The sequence below is a fragment of the Thamnophis elegans genome, chromosome 14 (assembly GCF_009769535.1).
Source record: "Thamnophis elegans isolate rThaEle1 chromosome 14, rThaEle1.pri, whole genome shotgun sequence".
Classification (NCBI taxonomy): Eukaryota; Metazoa; Chordata; class Lepidosauria; order Squamata; family Colubridae; genus Thamnophis; species Thamnophis elegans.
Window position 1 is genome coordinate 46,760,295 of NC_045554.1, and position 17,500 is coordinate 46,777,794.

Sequence of the window (17,500 nt, forward strand, 5' to 3'; positions counted from 1 at the left end):
CGAACATCAAGCGCATGAGCAAAACCATAAATGTCCCAGTCGTTGCTAGGAATTCGGCTAGATAAATTGAAACCTCCTGCTCTCAGCTGAACTAAGTGGGTTCAGGTTTTGTGCCATCTTCCAAAAATGTCTCTTCCTTTGGGATAGACCACCTGTCAGCGTTCCAAATATCGTGCAGAATTAAATCAGAGTCCAAGGCAGAGCTATCCTTAAAGTTCCAATTTAATAAGACAGACATGTTGGCATCATGCTATGGAATCCCAATACTGGAATTTGACATCAGAATCCCACCCAGTTAAAAGTTCATGATCTTGTCCCCACGCCCACAATCCATCACATGGTCCAATCTTCTTCTTCCACGCTGGCATCCACACCCAGCTGCTTCCGGTCATGTGTCAAAGTACGGAGACAAAGGATGACCTTGGCTTCTAGTAAAGAATGAAAACAACACATTCCACAATCCTAATCCTGTCTATTCCCCCCTCCCATCAACTACACTAATGAAACAGCGTAATGAAATAAGAGAAAGTGTGGCAGGCCGAAAATTCTAAAAGGAATATAATTGCAGGCCTAACACCACCTTCTCCAAGCCTGAGCTCCGCAGATGTCCAGAAGAACATAGTTGGAAGGGAACTGGAGAAAGCAGAAAATGATTGGTCACCATGAGTTTATTGATACCCTGACTGGCTGGGAGTTATGGGAAAGGATGTCCCATATATCTGAAGAATGCCCTGCAATGGTCAGTGAGAAGTTTTTAGATTAGCTGCTTTTGGGCTCTCCATTTTGGGAGCAAACGACCTGAGTCTCGTCTTCCATTTCAGTTTCGTAATGATTTCTCACAAGGTATCGTCAGCAAACTGAGAGCCAACAATATCATTTCTGGGATTGAACCTTCCTTTGAGTTTCTGGGTCCTGAGAATGCCATCAAATGGTTCTCCAGAGGGAGAGGGGTGGTTTAGGACCGCGGGTTGAGATTTCTGTTTGGTTTCCTGGTTAGGGTTCAATGGGCTGAGTTAATCTACTGGTTAATTAAATGAACTGTTAGTTAAACCAATGGGTTAACCGTCCCTAACAGTGAGGACAATTAACCAGTGGAACAGCTTGCCTTCAGAAGTTGTGGGTGCCCCATGACTGGAGGTTTTTAAGAAGAGCCGAGGTGGCGCAGTGGTTAGAGTGCAGTACTGCAGCCACTTCAGCTGACTGTTAGCTGCAGTTCGGCGGTTCAAATCTCACCGGCTCAAGGTTGACTTAGCCTTCCATCCTTCCGAAGTGGGTGAAATGAGGACCCAGACTGTGGGGGCAATATGCTGACTCTGTAAACCGCTTAGAGAGGGCTGAAAGCCCTATGAAGCGGTATGTAAGTCTAACTGATATTGCTATTGCTAAAAGACTGGACAGCCAACTATCTGGGAGAGTATGGGATCTCCTGCTTGGGCAGGGGGTCAGACTAGAAGACCTCCACGGTCCCTTCCAGCTCTATTCTGATTAAATACCACTGGAATGATCTATCCCCCCCCACCTTTCAATATTGCCATGGCTGCCCTCACACCACACCATGCCTTTGGGCTACAGAAAGTCTTTGTTTAGAGCATGTTCTTTTAATCCTGGCACCCTCCCATCCTGGACCATTAAACCAACGGTTTATGATGATTTATGAGCTGTCGATGGCAAGGCTGGTGTTATGACAGTTGGCCCAAGGTTGCTTTGCAGGTTGGAGTGAAATGAAGGATCCGGGTTGAGTTTTCTGGAGTCAGGAGGGTGGAGTGACGCAGAAGGGGCAAATGGCTGTTTTCATTGCTACTTAACCAACAGTTCCCATACAAAAAGCAGGAGAAGCCAACATGTGAAGGATCAGAGAGCCATCCCTGGGTAGTTAAAAGGACAGGACTGGCATTTGTCAACTTCAACTAGAAAACCAAGAGAAAGTAGCTTTTACCCAAGATACCCAAATATATCAAATTACTTTGGGGAATCTCCATCTAACATTTGGAAGGATCTCTCTCTCTCCCCCTCTCCCTCTCCCTCTCCCTCTCCCTCTCTCTCTCTCTCTCTCTCTCCCTCTCTCCCTCTCTCTTTCTTTCTCTCTCTCTCCCTCCCTCTCCCTATTCTCCCTCTCTCCCTCTCCCTCCTTTTCCTCAACTTCCTACTCTCCTTCTTCCTCTCCCTCCTCTCCTTCTCCTCCTCCCTCCCTCTCTCTATTTCTTTCTCCCTCCCTCCCTCCCTCTCTCCCTGATGTTCCGGGAGAATTCACCTTTTGTAGAGTTTCACCTTTGTTACTATCTTCAGGACAACACTGATTTCCTTTGTTGGGTTGTGCAGTAGGCTCACGTCAACAAGGTAGCCATGAAGCTCTAGCAGGAAAGGGCTAAGAGTCGAGAAGAGAGGCGCAAAGCGTTCTCGTCTGAGAATGAGATCTCAAGGTTAGTTCTTGACATTCTCTTGCAAATAACCATTCCCGTTCAAAATCGGCATTCTGGTATGAAGCTCGTCTCAACAGCCCAGATGGACTATTGGCCAAATTAACTCAACTGAGACAAAGCCCACCACTGGCTTTCATGGGAGGTCCTCTCCGGTGTGAGGACTCACCCCACTTCCTTGTCTTTGCTCTATTCGCCAGTTCACGTCCATAGTGAGCTGGCAGTTTGCCATCCAGAATGAAGCAATTATTCGGGCTGTGCAAATCTTCAAAGAGGCATTTTTGAATGAAAGCTCTTTTTCTAATGGCACCTGAGATCAAAGTGGGCCGTTCCTTCTAAATTCCAGACTGGAATGGCCACACTGCTTCAAACTGGGCATTAAAAGAGACTTCTAGTCATGCAAAAAAAATATGTTTCTGGATGAAACACAGCAAACAAAATTGGCCAGTTTCATGCATCTATGTCAGACGCTCAGTTGGAACAACTCAACTCTTGAAAACAAGACACTGTCTTGAATTAGTTTGCTACAGTGATCCAGATCAAGAGAATGTACGAGCCTAACAATTAGATCTTCTTCTTGTAACCCCCCCAAAAAGCCACGGTTAAGCTAAACTCAGCCTCCTCGTTTCAAAGATGCACTGTTACGATTTGGTTAGCAAAAGTAAGATGCAGAGAAACGTTCGTGCGCAGAATACTTTAGACGCACGAAAAGGCAGGTCACAGTTTGAAACGTCCTTATAAATCTAACAATTTATGTTGGGTCAAAATGGTCCTTGCAATTTCTCTGAACTTTTCTTTCCCTTCAAAGGAGACTTCTGTTTTCCCACCTTATTCCCAGGGTGCCTGAGAAAATGGCAAAGGTTTTTTTTTTTTCTCTGTGGGAAAAGTTTCTTCCTGGTGGGAACGCCGAGCTTTACGCCTCCCCACGGATGTCTTCTGCTCTGGGCCAAACTTCAGGTGAAGGGCCAAAATCTGAGATCTGGTCTCTCTTTTAATTTTATTGCCCGACATTGAGGATCTTCCTTGTCATGGAGCCTGGCATTGTCTGAGTTTGTTTCTAGGGACAAAACAGCTTACTTTCTTTGCTTTTAAAATGGTATTTTGTTCAAGCTAAGCGAGAATCACAATAGGGAGTGAACATTCTGGGGAGGGGGGGGGAAGAGTTATATTCTTCCTGCAGATGTTTCATCGCCCACAATAAGAGCCCAGCAGAAAGGGTGGTCTTGGCCTTTAAATGCCAAGCTGGAATTTGAGAAAATCTGAGTTCCATTGCTCATTAGACTGTAAACTGCATGTACGACCTTCAGTGAAATTAATTAACCTTTCCTCTTCCTCCCTTCTTGGGTGTATAAGAATGATTCAATGATGACTCCATTCTCAAAAAAAAAAAAGCTGCAGAAAAGAAGAACGGAAGGGGAGAAGAAGAAATCTTTAAATATAAAGGGGAAAAGTCTGGCTTCTTCCCTTGAAGGAAAAACCTTCTTCCGTTGTTTGTGTCCCAATCACGATCGTCAGAACATGTTATTTTACCAAGGAGTTTGAGGGCAACTTCTTGCCCTCCCTTCTTGGGTGTATAAGAATGATTCAATGATGACTCCATTTTCCAAGGAATGATTCAATGATGACTCCATTTTCCAAGGAAAAACCTTCTTCCGTTGTTTGTGTCCCAATCACGATCGTCAGAACATGTTATTTTACCAAGGAGTTTGAGGGCAACTGAAAGAGATTTATTATTTCTGAGCTTGAAGTTCACTTGATCACATGATGCAACCTAGCGTTACACCGAAGGGATGCGGTGGCTCAGTGGCTAAGACCCCGGGCTTGTCGATCAGAAAGGTTGGCCGTTTGGCAGTTCGAATCCCTAAGCGCCGCGTAACGGAGTGAGCTCCCATGACTTGTCCCAGCTTCTGCCAACCTAGCAGTTCGAAAGCAGGAAAAAAATGCAAGTAGAAAAAGAGGGACCACTTTTGATGGGAAGGTAACAGCGTTTCGTGCACCTTCGACATTTAGTCATGCTGGCCACATGACCACTGAGATGTCTTCGGGCAGCGCTGGCTCTTTGGCTTTGAAACGGAGATGAGCACCGCCCCCTAGAGTCAGGAATGAGTAACACATATGTGCGAGGGGAACCTTTGCCTTTACAGTTACACAGGTTGCAAGTTTGAAAAAATTTACACCCTCAAATGTATCCTATGGTAATAAATGAACAAGTCTTTATTTTGGTATCCAAAGCTGGAGTAAAACACACCTGCGTTTTCAGAAAATTCCAACCATACCTTTTCATGGTTGTTGGAAGTTTTCCTTTTGTAGTCTTCCCAGGCTCAGCATCTGATTTGTGTTTTTGTTGCAACAATTAAAAAAACAAACCCATGGTTAATCCTCTCCAAAGCCCGAGGCAATAAAATTATTGAGAGCTACGTAAGGATATCCCCCCCCCCCCAAATAAAGAATGAAAGCAGCAGCCATGCTCTTGAAGGAAACAGACGTTTAAAAGCACAAATATATTTAATTCAAAAAAAAAATGTTGCACGAGAGATCTTTTTTTTTTTAACAGAACTTTTTTATTTTTCTTAAAAAAAACACAAATATGTCATCATTTGTCAATCATTAAGACATTGAAGTACAATTTTTTTTTGATGTGTGTACCCCTCCCTCCCTCCACCCCCCCACCCCCCCTCCTCCTTCCCCCCCCCCCGACTTCCCAGAACCCGTACACGGTATGGATTTTTAACTAACACAGTCTAAAATCTATTGAGAAAAAAGAAATAAAGAAATTAATGACATTCTAGATTGACCTTAGCTTCTTCTTACTGAACTGACTTTTAACAGTTTAAATCATTTCTGATCTTAAGCATAGGCTAACTGGAATTTCTTGGTCCCGTATTTATTTTGTATATAGTCAATCCATTTTTTCCAGTCTCGTTTATATCTCTCATTTGAATGATCTTTGAGATATGCCGATATTTTAGCCATTTCGGCTAAGTTTGTTACTTTCAATGTCCATTCTTGGATTGTAGGCAAGTCTTCCTTCTTCCAATATTGCGCCACCAACAGTCTTGCTGCAGTTATCAGGTGCAGAATCAAATTGGTCTCTACCACTGTAAAGTCAGTACATATACCTAGTAAAAATAACTGAGGAATAAACTTTATCCTTCTTTTAAAAACATTTTGCATGACCCACCATATTTTTATCCAAAATGCCTTAACCTTTTGGCAGGTCCACCATATATGATAATATGTAGCGTCGAGAGAACCACACCTCCAACATTTAGGCTGTACATTCGGATACATAGAAGCCAACTTTTTAGGATCTAAATGCCATCTATAGAACAGAGAGATCTTTGAGTGCCACAATTGCCAAATTCAACAAATCCTTCCTTCTAGTTGAGACATTCAACCCTTCCCCTCCACCCAGCCCCATTTCTTCCAAGCGCTGACCTTTCTACATCTGTTCCATCTTAGATTAATAATTTGCACTTAATTGCCAAATCCATAGCATAATAATGAAACTTAATTAGCTGCTTTACACTACTGGGGGTAGATCAGTGATGTCAAAAGCTGCCTTATCAGAGCTAAATTGGAAGGCCTGGTTTGAGGTGTTTATCTCAAGAACTGATCAGCTGCCACATTTTGGCCTGTCAAAGTCCAGGGATTAGCAATTGTGACTGGGGTTTTGACACAGCAGCCTGGCTGAATTGGTTCCATCTGTGTATGCCCTGGTGATCCCCTTAGTTCTATAAATAGTTAATTTGTACCATTTGTGGAGACCTTGTATGTATATAGAAATCGAACTATAATTCTCGGGGCAAGGTTGTTCCCTTGTTACCAATTGCAAGAAGGAGAAGGAGAAGAAGAGGAGGAGGAGGAGGAGGAGAAAAGGAGGAGGAGGAAGAGGAGGAGGTGAAGAAGAAGAGGAAGAGGAGGTGAAGAAGAAGGAGGAGGAGAAGAAGTGGAGGAGAAGGAGAAGAAGAAGAGGAGGAGGAAGAGGAGGAGGAACTAGAGAGGAGGAGAAGATTGAGAAGAAATGTCATTCAAACTATAATTCAATGAAATTTCACAATCAGTCCATCAGAAAACCGCAAGAAGAAGAAGAGGAGAAGGAGGAGGAGGAGGAGGAGAAAAGGAGGAGGAGAAGAAGAAGAAGAAGAGGATGAAGAGGTGAAGAAGAAGGAGGAGGAGGAGAAAAGGAGGAGGAGGAGAAGAAGAAGAGGATGAGGAGGTGAAGAAGGAGGAGGAGGAAAAGGAGGAGGAGAAGTGGAGGAGAAGGAGAAGAGGAGGAGAAGAGGAGGAGGAGGAAGATGAGGAGGAACTAGAGAGGAGGAGAAGATTAAGAAGAAATGTCATTCAAACGATAATTCAATGAAATTTCACAACCAGTCCATCACAAAACCGCACGAAGAAGAAGAAGAAGAAGAAGAAGAAGAAGAAGAAGAAGAAGAAGAAGAAGAAGAAGAAGAAGAAGAACAACAAGAACAAGAACAAGAAGAACAAGAACAAGAACAAGAAGAAAAACAAGAACAAGAACAAGAACAACAAGAAGAAAAGATTCTTGTCTCTAGGTCTTTGAGATGGCTCCCTTTTCTTGTTTGAACAGTGTTTAGGTTCGACTTTCTGAGAATTTATGAAGAAAGACGATGTGGGGAGAATTTCTACGTTATCTGTGATCTTGGATTTACATTTTTGCTTAAGGGTGACAGTTTTATTGGATTAGGCTAATTCCAAAAATTTAGCCACAGTCCAATGCTAGGTGGGCTTCTAAATATTTCTTAGAGGTAAACGAGGCAGCCAAGTAAACGTTAAAGATATTAAAATACATATTTCCAATTCATGGTTAAATGGACTTTTCAATTTTATGATTATTTTAGAAGGGATTTAAAAGTCTGGCAGAATTAACTCATTGCACAGAAGGGTTCAGGATTAAAATGGGAGGTAATGAACTATGCACTGGCCAGGTACCGTGTGTTTATTTTATTTTATTTATTTATATATCACATTTAGAAAGTGCCAATCTCTCTCCCATAACTGTAGCTACATAATGCATTGAAGTTTTAGCCACGCCAAATTCCTAAGGGTAACTGCTTCAGAGATGCTTTCTTTTTTAACAGAAAGCATCTTGGTCATACATAATTCAAAAAAATAAGCAAACAAGCCCTAAACCATCTTTCCAAAATTGCTCCTAATGAGACGGCGTTAAGTTCTTTGCAAACTAACTCTTCCTCTGTTAGGGCCGCTTCTGCATTCTCGGAGTAGCGAGCTGTTTCGGCCCATACATTTTTGTGGCTCTTTGTGTAACCCAAGTGAATCGAGGCGCGAAGTATATTTTAAGGATTGTAAATATCCTTAAAACGTAGAAACGGCAGGGGGAAGAACTCAAAACTGGGTTGATGCGACAAAACGGGGGTTTCCCCCCCCCCCAATTTTGTTCTGCAGTCTTGACATCCCATAAGGCAACCCAGAATTGCTTCTGAATGGCTCGTTTGTCCCTTCTTACACCCCAGATCTGTCCGGAGGTCTAACTCAGATATTTCAGGAAAGTACTAAATCAGATATGCTGAAGTGCTGTGACTTTTGATCTCTCCCACCCTGGCTTTCCTCCGAGCCTGTGTCTGTGACTTTTCTACATTTTTCTTCTTACTTTACGTGGCTCTGCGGTTACATTTTGAGTCACATTTTTTTTCTCCCCGGGAAAGGAACAGATAAGGTGGTCTTTTTTCTTCTTCATCCCAGTCCTAGCTACCCTACCGGTTCTGCGTCTAGCAACATCGGTGGGGCAAATTAATCCAAAAGACAGATGTGGAAAAATGCAGATGTCAGGGTGTCAGCTGAAATATGAGTACCGAGTTTGCAAATGCCCTTTGATTTTTCTCCTAAGTTGGAAAGAGATGGTTCACCCTCCCTTCAATTTCAGGACTGCACAAGCTGTCTCCAATTCCACCTATAAATTTCACACACACACACACACACACCACTTTGACGTGCCAAACATTTTCACAGCAAGTAACAAGAGGCTTATTTCGGCCAAGACATAGAAAACAAGAAAAGTAGGGGATACTGGTGTAAAATTTGACTGACTTCCTTAATTTACTATATCTGCTTTTTCTACTTCTTACGGCCACTGGGGAAGCAAATGGGAAGGTTTAGTTAGAATTGAGACGCAACATTTTTTCAAAAAGGAGGTAAGCATTGTTTATTTATTATAACCATTTATATGGACCGAGCCTGTTATCTCAATGACCTGGAAAAAAAGCTTGCGTTTCTCCAACACCAGTTACAATTCGTTGCATAATCAATCTAATACAAGCCATAGATTCCTGCACTGCAGTAAACGCTTAATTTAGAAGCATCGAAAAGCATCTTGGTTATGCGAGATCTTCAAAAGCTTGTTGAGTGAGCCTTGAGTTAACACGTTCCTCTAACTGAAAAGGATGACTATGAAATATATGGGGAGGAACCATCAGTCTGAACATTCCTTAATTCTTTTTATCTTGATTTTTTAATTTTTTTATCCTCTTACATACCATTTTAAGTATACATTCACATAATTGTTATCCTTCTTTACATTTATCATTCTTATACATTTATTATTCCATTTAATAAGTTATAATGTACAGTTTGGGTTGCTTTATTTACCATCCTTTCCTCCTTTTGTAACACCTCCTTGTTTTCCCTTTCTTTTCTCCCTCCCTTCTCCACTTCCTTCCTCCTCTCCTTCCTCTTCCTTCTTCCCTTCCCTTTCTCCTACTTCTGCTCTTCCTCTTCCCCTTCCTACCCTCTCTCCTTCTCTTTCTCTCCCTTCCATCCTCCTCTCCTTACCTCTTTCTTCTTTCCAACATTCCTTAATTCTTAAAATGTAATTTTCACGAAGTGCAAATTCAATTAAATAAACTTTCAGGGTTCTTTTTTCTTTCTTTCTTTCTTTCTTTCTTTCTTTCTTTCTTTCTTTCTTTCTTTCTTTCTTATCTACTTCTTTATCTTGGTCTCACTTAAATTTTGCAGGAATTCCTTGCAATGGCCAAACGAGGAAATTTAGCCTGAAAAAGTCATGCTGCTGCTTATAGTTGGGCCAACGTTAACTTATTTCCACATAATCTCAAAAAACTATTTGCTTTACTTTCTCCTTCCTCCCCCCTTTTTTCCCCTCTCCTTCCATTAAGCCAGGAAAACCTGCAGCTGAATGGATGGCCGTGTGCCTGGATGGAAAGGAACTGAGGGAAATATGAATAAGGTGAAAAATGCTCTTTATTGGGAGCACCTGTCCAGGATCTGCATAGGGCATTAAACTAAACATTCCTAGGTTTAAGAGTATGGATGCAAACATTCAGACCTCTTCCTTCAGATATGGAGCTTCAAATACGAAGTCTACGGAGCTTCTCAGTTGTCCAAGTCGTGGTTGTTTCAAAGGTGCTTTTTCAAGAGGAAACTGGACTTCCTTGGGGTTTTTTTCCCTCCTTGAAAATGTTTCGCCTCTCATCCAAGAAGCTCCTTCCATTCTGACACTGAAGACACTGGAATCAGAACTGAAGAAGCTTCCTGGATGAGAAGGGAAACAAACGTCTTTGAGGGAAAGCAAACGTCCAATTGCCTTTTGAAAAAGCTCCTTTAGGATTTCCAATGTGTTTTGAAGTTGACAGCGAGTGCAAAATCCTAGACCAGAGAAATGAAATTACGGTTCGCAATGTCTTTGAACCACCGGAGTGTTTCCAAAATGAATGTACCTAATTGGAAGCATCTATTGCAGATTCTCTGTCATCCTGTCAACAAAAGTGCATCTAGTCAAGGCGATTGGTTTCCCAGTTGCAATGGATGGCTGTAAAGGTTGGGCCATAAAGAAGGCTGAGCGCCAAAGAATGGAGGCCTTTGAACTCTGGTGCTGGAGAAGACTCCTGCGAGACCCTTGGACTGCAAGGCCATCCAACCAGTCAGTCCTAGAGATCAACCCTGACTGCTCTTTAGAAGGCCAGATCCTGAAGAGGAAACTCAAATCCTTTGGCCACCTAATGAGAAGGAAGGACTCCCTGGAGAAGAGCCTCATGCTGGGAACGATGGAGGGCAAAAGAAGAATGGGACGACAGAGAATGAAGTGGCTGGATGGAGTCACTAAAGCAGTTGGCGTGAGCTTCAATGGACTCCAGAGGATGGGAGAGGACAGGAAGGCCTGGAGGAACATTGTCCGTGGGGTCATGATGGGTCAGACACAATTTCAGAACTAACAACAACACATTGCAGATTTATTGGAGATAATTCAAATTTGTATTTACCTTTGAGAAGATGGGCTTTGGAAGTAGACTAGCTGCAGTTGGGAAAATTATGGAACTGAAGTTGCCTCCAGAAGTTGTAGGTGATCCATCACTGAAGGTTTTTAAGGAGAGATGAGATTGGACAATCATTTGTCCAAAATAGTAGAACATTTCCTACTGAAACAAGAATTTGGACTAGAAGACCTCCAAGGTCCCTTCCAACTCCGTTATTCTGTACGTTGTACAGATTGATTTATACTAAACTTCCTGCTCCATAAACAGTGGTTTTTCTCTAGAGAGAAGAACTAGATGGCCAACTGTCCACGTAGATCCCACACTGAGCAGGGACTAAAGAGAAGAGACCTCTGAAGTTTTGACTATGTTTTTAAAAAGCTAGTTTCCGAAGACACATCCAGGCTAAACCCAAATCCTTTCTCAGATTCCTGAGCACCAACGCATAAATGACCAGTTCCATTCAGATGCAATTATGGTGGCTTTGAGTTGCTTTCTCACAGATGCTTGTAGGATTCACATAACTGTTTGGATTTGGTAACATCTGGAGATGGAATGGGGTTTACAATTGGCAGTAATTGAACAAGGGTGCACAGTGGGGCAGTAGGGAAATTTATAGCTTTACTTCTAGCTTGACAGGAGTGAGAAATGGGGCAAGCCGTGGGTAAGAGAGAGGGACAGAGGCTAATCTGGGGGCTGGGGAACAGGGTTTGGGGTGGACAGAGGGGGTTTGGGGTGGAGCAGCGGAGATAAAGCAGCTGTCCCAAAGGTTGAACTGCTGCCCCCCGGTGTTAAGCTGCTCTGGAGAAATCCTTCACACCTAGGTGTCAACCGCTCCGAATACACCCATTAATTGAAAGGTGGCTCAAGCTGAGATTTGCAAAAGGGAGATCAGCTGGGGACTAGGGAGAAACCGCCCACAGTAATAATATTGAAAGAAATATCAGAACCCAATTGTGGAGGAGGACAGAACGGTGTGTGTGCGTGCCTGCATGTGTGTCCTTTTTAATGTGCTTTTTTTTGGGGGGGGGCCCTCTTTCTCCAGAAAGGCGTGGAGGGGTTTACAAAACCAACGTTAAAAGTCACGCCCTGCAAGAAGTCAAAACTCCTCCTGAATTGGCAGTTTGGTTCCACGCAATGGTTAATTTGAGGTATTTCTTGGGAGGGCCAAAAGTAGAGAAGGAAGGCAAGAATTCAACACCTTCCATTTAGGGGGGGTTATTGTCTTTACATGTGGAGGAACAAGGAGACCATCTTGGCTAAATCCACTGGCAGATTTGTGTCTCCATCTCTGTGATTTATTAAGGCCTCTCTTCTACTTCAATAACCTTTGAGAGCTGGTTTTTTTTTTAAATCAAAGGGCAGTCAGCTGTCTTCACTGGTCAAGTGGTTTCACCCCCACCCCACTTTATTGTTGTTGTTAGTTGCAAAGTTGTGTCCGACCCATCACGACCCCATGGACAACGTTCCTCCAGGCCTTCCTGTCCTCTCCCATCCTCTGGAGTCCATTGAAGCTCACGCCGGCTGCTTCAGTGACTCCATCCAGCCACCTCCTTCTCTGCTGTCCCCTTCTTCTTCTTTTGCCCTCCATCGTTCCCAGCATGAGGCTCTTCTCCAGGAAATCCTTCCTTCTCATTAGATGGCCAAAGTGTTTGAGTTTCATCTTCGGGATCTGGCCTTCTAAAGAGCAGTCAGGGTTGACCTCCTCTAGGACTGACCAGTTGGATGGGCTTGCAGTCCAAGGGACTCAAGAGTCTTCTCCAGCACCAGAGTTCAAAGGCCTCCATTCTTTGGTGCTCAGCCTTCCTCATGGTCCAACTTTCACAGCCATACATTGCAACTGGGAAAACCATAAATTTAAAACCTCTACTTTACAACATTTAAACATTTAGCATTTATGAAGCCCGACTTTATAACATTTATAACATTTAAAAGCCCCACTTTATAACAGAAGCTAAATCCACGTTGAGGGAAAGAAGTTTTCCTTTCTGATCCTGTCTTCCAATCGCTGGTGCCAATTCACCGGAGCAAACCTTGTTCCATGAGGAGACAGGAAGAAAAAAAAATCATGGATTTGCTTCTTGATTCTTCTGGGATTTATTTTCTCTTAACCTTCCCATTCTTTCAGACTTGTTTATAAAGAAGATTCATTGTTGTGAATTCTCTCTAAAAAAAATAGCCAAATAAATAGAATAGAACAGAACAGAATAGAATAGAATAGGTCAAGTGTGATTGGACACACAATGAATTTGTCTTTGGTGCAGATGCTCTCACTGTACATAAAGAGACAAGATACGTTCGTCAAGAATCATAAGGTACGACACTTAATGATAGTCACGGGGTACAAATAAGCAATCAGGAAGCAATCAATATCAATATAAATCATAAGGATATCAGCAACGAAGTTGCAGTCCTGTAGTCCTAAGTGGGAGGAGAAGGGTGATAGGAACAATGAGAAGACTAATAGTAATCGTAATCGTAATCGTAATCGTAATCGTAATCGTAATAGTAATGCAGCCTTAGTGAATAGCTTGACAGTGGTGAGGGAATGATTTGTTTAGTAGAGTGATGGCGTTGGGGGGAAAACTGTCTAGTTCTCTTGGTGTGCACTGCTCTATAGTGTCCTTTAGTGGGTAGAAGTTGAAACAATTTATGTCCAGGATGTGAGGGGTCTGTAGATATTTTCACGGCCCTCTTTAAAGAGCTCACTCCTCTGTTCCTAAAAATCACTCTCTTAAAAATACTCTTAAACAATACTGTTTAATATTGCTGAAAAATATTATTGCACACACACCTTCTGCTGTCGCTAGAGAAAAAACTATTATGTTTTGATGGTTCCTGTTTGCTCAGGGTTAGCTGGACCCGGGAGACAGCAATTTTGCTGGAATCCAGAATTGTCTCGTATGGGCAAAAAGCTTTTGATTTCATGCCAGAATTGATAAGCACCTCTCGTTTGTCTTCTGTTATCTGTTTGCTTTTTAGTAGCGTCCTCTCTCATATTCTTCCAGTCATTTTCAAGAGAGCTTATCAGTTCAGAACAACCTACATCCGTCCCAGAAATTGTACATTTATGGTAGGGGCAACCTTCTCTCACACAAATGCCTCCTTTTCATCTTAGATGGTCATCAAAACAAAACCTAGTTGTGAAGATGGGACAGCTGAAGCTCCACTGAAAGTTGGGCGATGGTTGCTCTTCTCAGATGGTGGCCTTGTAGGAGAAACATGTAACTAGGGTAACAGTGCGAACCATCTTCACAAGGACAATGTGTTGTTTGTGAACAGAGAAGATCTTGGAAAGAGCCTCTTGGCTTCATCAGGTCTACAAAGCATTAAGTAGCAAGTAGTAATTTTTAAATATTTTTAAAATACAAATAATACAAACAGTGAATACAAAAAAAAGGGAAAAAAGCAAAAAAGCAAATATTACAGTGCACCCCCAGCCCACCCCTTGGAGACCTTTTTCCCCTTTATATTTCTTTGTCTAGAACAACTAAAAAGATATATAATATATTCCAATTGTGCCCTTATCCCTTCCAAAACAACATCGATTCTTGAGAAGGCTTATTCCCTTTGCCTTCCACCAACACTGATTTTATAAAATCCCCCCGCCCATATTTCATTATAATTATTTGCTTTGATCACCCCTTTTCAAATTTAATTCTTGTTGTTAATTTATCATTTGTTGCCGTACTTCAAATTTCATTATGTCACTCATTTCTTTGAATGTCCCAGTTTCGTCCCCAATATTTAGCCATCACTAAGCTAGCTGCCATTATCAAATTTACAATCAATTCCTTTTTTTTTTTTTTTTGTTTCATTGATATCCCGTTTCCCAACAGTAAGGCAAGTAGTGTGATCTTGAGAGAATAACAATTCTAAATAGCAAATTCTGGACTAGGGTAAAATAAATATAATATGGGAGCTGACTTAATGAGGGCATTTTTCTCATAGTTATTGCAGTCAAACAAGGAAACTATTGCGATGCAGATCATCATGAGATAGGATTTCGGTAATGGATTACCCCATTTGAAGTGCCTTCTCCTTGGATCTATTAAAATCCAAGCCAGAAATAATATTAATAAGAGGTATGTTTCATGACCTCCATAGATGCCAGCTATCTATGGTTATCTGCAAGGAAAATCAGAATAAGCAGAGAAATTTATTTATTTATTTATTAGTTTTGTATGCCGCCCACTCTCGGAAGACTCAGGGTGGCTACAATAAAAAGGGAGGGGGAATATAAAAATAAAACAACAGTTTAAAATTGCAACAACATTCACAACCTAGAATGGGGCTGGACACTTCAACAGCTCCAGGCCTGCCGGAACAGCCAGGTTTTCGTCGTTTTACGGAAGGCCGGAAGGGTAGTAAGGGTCCGGATCTCAGCGGGGAGATCGTTCCAATTCTTTGATGATACTCAGAAGACCAATCAATCTAGAGATTGGCAAGAGGTCCATCACTGACATTTCACTCTCTTGCACATGTATGTATATATGCTCAGAGAGCGAAAGTGAACTCAGGTAGGCGAGTTTTGGAATTGGAATTGGAACTGGAATTTGCTTTATTTGTATGCCGCCCTTTTCCCTGAGGGGACTCAGGGCGGCTCACAGTTCAAGGGAGGGGGAAAAACAAACAAATCACAGAACAAAAGACCATACACTACTAAAAACACAACAATCATACCATTCGGGGTGGGGCTGTAAGTCTTTAGCCCCAAGCCTGTCGGAACAGCCAGGTTTTAAGGGCTGTGCGGAAGGCCTGGAGGGTGGTGAGGGTACGAATCTCCACGGGGAGTTCGTTCCACAGGGTCGGAGCAGCCACAGAGAAGGTCCTCTTCCGAGTAGTCGCCAGTCGGCACTGGGCGGCTGATGGAATTCGGAGGAGGCCTAATCTGTGGGATCTTATTGGTCTAGTGGAGGTAATTGGCAGCAGGCGGTCTCTCAAGTATCCAGATCCAATACCATGAAGGGCTTTGTAGGTGACAACTAGCACCTTGAAGCGAATCCGGAGATCAACAGGCAGCCAGTGCAGCTCGCGGAGGATAGGTGTTACGTGGGTGAAACGAGGCGCACCCACGATCGCTCGCGCGGCTGCATTCTGGGCAAGCTGAAGTCGCCAAATACTCTTCAAGAGTTTTAAGGTTGTCTCCCACAGCCTCCAATATCTGGCTCGTAGTATGGGTCTACCTCTCTCCTAAGTTTCTGTCCTCTGGTAGACGTCCTTCAAGATCTCTGGTGTAGGTCTTCCCAGGTTTGCTGAAACTAGAGAGTTGAACCTTTGACTTCCTGCATGTAAAACATGCGCTCCCTCAATGAGCTACCTCTAATTACAGCACCCTATCCATGTAATTCTCTTCAATTACCTGGCAGGACTTGGCATTTCTTAACAGAAGCTGTTTTTTCTGTAACACAAGTGGGTAACTGCTGTGTTGGAGAATTGCAAGCTAACTCAATAATGGCTCGTTTGTGGGAGTTGTTGAGATGGGAGCCAATATCGCATTCCACGAGTCTACAGCTTTAAAGAAGGGGGGGGGGGAGAAATAAAAGCCAAGGAGTTAAGATGAAGTGCAGATTTCTTCCTGATGAAATCCAGAAGCACGGTTTGCAACCCTGCCTCAAAACGACCCTCCGTGCCCTGTTGCTACTAAACTGTCACTTTTTATTTCCACTGAGTTCATTTTCTTAGCCACTTTAGCGTTCACGAGACCCCTCCTGCCTCAAGGTAACCTAGGGAATTCTAGAGGTTGAGCTACGTTCCTGGAACCTGTCTGTTTCCTGAGACCGGGGACCTGTTGCTTCTAGAACATCTGGCCTTCAACTCTGAACCAAAGTCTTCCACAGCTCAGTCTTCCGGCATCCATGGTTGAGATTCTCCTGCCCCCTAAAGGCTACAGCCATGGCCAACCAAGGTGTGGTGCCACAGGTGGCCCTCACCTGTTCTCTTTCCATTTCTCCTGCTTAGACTGTTTTGTGCTTCTTTGGATAAGGGATGCGGTGGCTCAGTGACTAAGATGCTGAACTGGTCAATCAGAAAGGTTGGCAGATTGGCGGTTTGAAACCCTAGCACCACTTAATGGAGTGAGCTCCCATTACTTGTCCCAGTTTCTGCCAACGTAGTAGTTTGAAAGCACGTAAAAAATGCAAGTAGAAAAATCACCTTTGGTGGGAAGGGAACAGCATTCCATGTGCCTTTGGCATCTAGTCATGCCAGCCACATGATCATGGAGATGTCTTCGGACAGTGCTGGCTCTTCGGATTTGAAACGGAGATGAGCACCGCCCCATAGAGCCAGGAATGATTAGCAGATATGTGTGAGGGGAATATATATAGAGAGAAACACCCCCACAACATGAATACATGTGACGATACCTCCCACCTACCAGACATCTGGAAACCAGCCCTAGTCAACAAACGAGCCCCAACCACCACCAAGGCTGTTACAACACAAAACAACAACGGACACACAGCCAGCACCAATCAGCACCAATCTACCAATCATAACACAGCCACACACACACACACACACACACACACATATATATTGTTGTATTTGTGCTGATAAATAAATAAGGGGAGACTAGTGTAGATCTATTTCAAGCTATTGAAATAGATCTATCTATTCAAGCTATCTATACTAGTCTCCCTTTATTTATTTATCAGCACAAATACAACAAAATGTAACAAAAAGGCAACAGTACAAATATTGGGTTTCTGCCTGGATGGTCTCTTGTGACGAGCCGAAGGACAGAGAATGGAAGTAGTGATCTTCCTCCCATATTTGGGCATACCAGGGGTTGTAAAAAAATCATATATATATATATATATATATATATAT